The sequence below is a fragment of the Anastrepha obliqua genome, unplaced genomic scaffold (genome assembly GCF_027943255.1).
Source record: "Anastrepha obliqua isolate idAnaObli1 unplaced genomic scaffold, idAnaObli1_1.0 ptg000208l, whole genome shotgun sequence".
In the NCBI taxonomy this organism is placed as follows: domain Eukaryota; kingdom Metazoa; phylum Arthropoda; class Insecta; order Diptera; family Tephritidae; genus Anastrepha; species Anastrepha obliqua.
The window spans coordinates 15,001-17,500 of record NW_026562274.1 but is presented as its reverse complement, the minus strand read 5'-3'; the positions used below and the strand labels follow the sequence as shown (position 1 = coordinate 17,500).

Below are 2,500 nucleotides of genomic sequence, written 5' to 3'. Positions count from 1 at the left end.
TATTTTTAAATATATTTTTATTAATATTTTTTTTTATTAAAAACTTGAAAATTTTCGGCTTTCGCCTTGAACTTAGGACCGACTAACTCGTGATCAACCACTGTTCACACGAAACCCTTCTCCACTTCAGTCCTCCAAGGTCTCATTCGATTATTTGCTACTACCACCAAGATCTGTACCAATAGCGGCTCCATGCAGGCTTACGCCAAACACTTCTAAGCACACTATTGTACCCTCCTACTCACTAAAGTTTCAAAATTTATAAATCAATCGAAATTGTTTTATAAATCATCTACTTTAGCGGTAATGTATAGGTATACAACTTAAGCGCCATCCATTTTAAGGGCTAGTTGCTTCGGCAGGTGAGTTGTTACACACTCCTTAGCGGATTACGACTTCCATGTCCACCGTCCTGCTGTTTTAAGCAACCAACGCCTTTCATGGTATCTGCATGAGTTGTTAATTTAGGCACCGTAACATTACGTTTGGTTCATCCCACAGCGCCAGTTCTGCTTACCAAAAGTGGCCCACTGGGCACATTATATCATAACCTCAACCTTCATATCAAGAAAGGTGAGGTTCTTACCCATTTAAAGTTTGAGAATAGGTTAAAATCGTTTCGACCCTAAGGCCTCTAATCATTCGCTTTACCAGATAAGATTATTTTATATAATTTTTAAATGCACCAGCTATCCTGAGGGAAACTTCGGAGGGAACCAGCTACTAGATGGTTCGATTGGTCTTTCGCCCCTATACTCAATTCTGACAATCGATTTGCACGTCAGAACTGTTTCGGTCTTCCATCAGGGTTTCCCCTGACTTCAACCTGATCAAGTATAGTTCACCATCTTTCGGGTCACAGCATATATGCTCAAGGTACGCTCCAGTTAGAGGTATAAATAATAATAAATTATCATTATACATAACTATATGGAACGCCCCGGGATTGAATTAATTGACTATTTATTAAAAAATAGACTAAAAATTAATCCCATTATATTTAAGTTAAGTTAATTATGCCATTAAGTTTAATATAACTCAATGACTTGCACATATGTTAGACTCCTTGGTCCGTGTTTCAAGACGGGTCCCGAAGGTATCCTGAATCTTTCGCATTGTTAATCATATAAATGCATACAAATAAATATTAATATCATAGATATTAAATTTTTTGTAAAATTCAAAAAATGAATTTTAGCATTATATATAATAAAATCTATCAACACTTTATCAAATCATTAGTATTTATTTTATGTTAATATGCTTAAAAAGCAAATTAATTTAAATAAACTTAATATCACCAATGATCTTTTGATAAATACTTTATTATGTTAATAGATTACAATGTCCTTATATGAAAAAAATGCACATTATTTTTTTAATTATTTAATGATGAATTTTTCATAATGGATATTCAGGTTCATCGGGCTTAACCTCTAAGCAGTTTCACGTACTATTTAACTCTCTATTCAGAGTTCTTTTCAACTTTCCCTCACGGTACTTGTTTACTATCGGTCTCATGGTTATATTTAGTTTTAGATGGAGTTTACCACCCACTTAGTGCTGCACTATCAAGCAACACGACTCTTTGGAAATATCTTTCTAGTAATCATTAACGTTATACGGGCCTGGCACCCTCTATGGGTAAATGGCCTCATTTAAGAAGGACTTAAATCGTTAATTTCTCATACTAGATATTAAGATATTCCATACACTGCATCTCACATTTGACATATAGACAAAGTGACTTAGTGCTGAACTATTTTCTTTTCGCTCGCCGCTACTAAGAAAATCCTTGTTAGTTTCTTTTCCTCCCCTCATTAATATGCTTAAATTCAGGGGGTAATCCCATATGAGTTGAGGTTGTTTTAATATTCTTTTTTTATCTTCTCACAATTTAATAAAAAAATTATATCATCTTTTCATCTCTATTTTTCTTTTCTCCTTTTATATATTGTAAATATATAAAAATAATAATAATGTAAAATGAGGCAATCCTAGAATAAAAAATTTAATTTTTATGCTAGACATTCCTCCTTTTAATTACATATATAAATTATTATTTTATATATATATATATAAATAATATGAAAATTTTTTGTAAAGAATACTTAGATTCAATATTTTCATCATTTCATTTTATTTGAGAGGATTTTTTTTTTAAAGAATATATAATAAATAAAATTCATTATATATCTTTATTTTTTTTGCTATTAATATTATGAATTATTTAAAATCCAATAATATACACATTTGCTTAAATTCAATTATTTTTATAAAAGAATAAGCAACTTATTTAGCATAGTCTTACAACCCTCAACCATATGTAGTCCAAGCAGTACTTTAAAATTGAATTTAATGTACATAACAGCATGGACTGCGATATGCGTTCAAAATGTCGATGTTCATGTGTCCTGCAGTTCACACGATGACGCACAGTTTGCTGCGTTCTTCATCGACCCATGAGCCAAGTGATCCACCGCTTAGAGTATTTTTTTAT

General features: G+C 31.6%; 1 non-coding gene and 1 pseudogene across 1 annotated transcript in view; both read right to left on the bottom strand.

The window, feature by feature from the left end:
• LOC129252453 (large subunit ribosomal RNA) overlaps positions 1–1,866 on the bottom strand; it is a 3,986-nt gene extending 2,120 nt beyond the window's left edge. Inside the window, exon 1 of the ribosomal RNA XR_008583451.1 lies at positions 1–1,866. This exon is cut by the window's left edge and continues 2,120 nt beyond it. This is a non-coding gene — a ribosomal RNA (large subunit ribosomal RNA).
• Positions 1,867–2,310: 444 nt separating this feature from the next.
• Positions 2,311–2,491, bottom strand: LOC129252457 (5.8S ribosomal RNA; annotated as a pseudogene).
• Between the last annotated feature and the right edge of the window lie 9 nt (positions 2,492–2,500).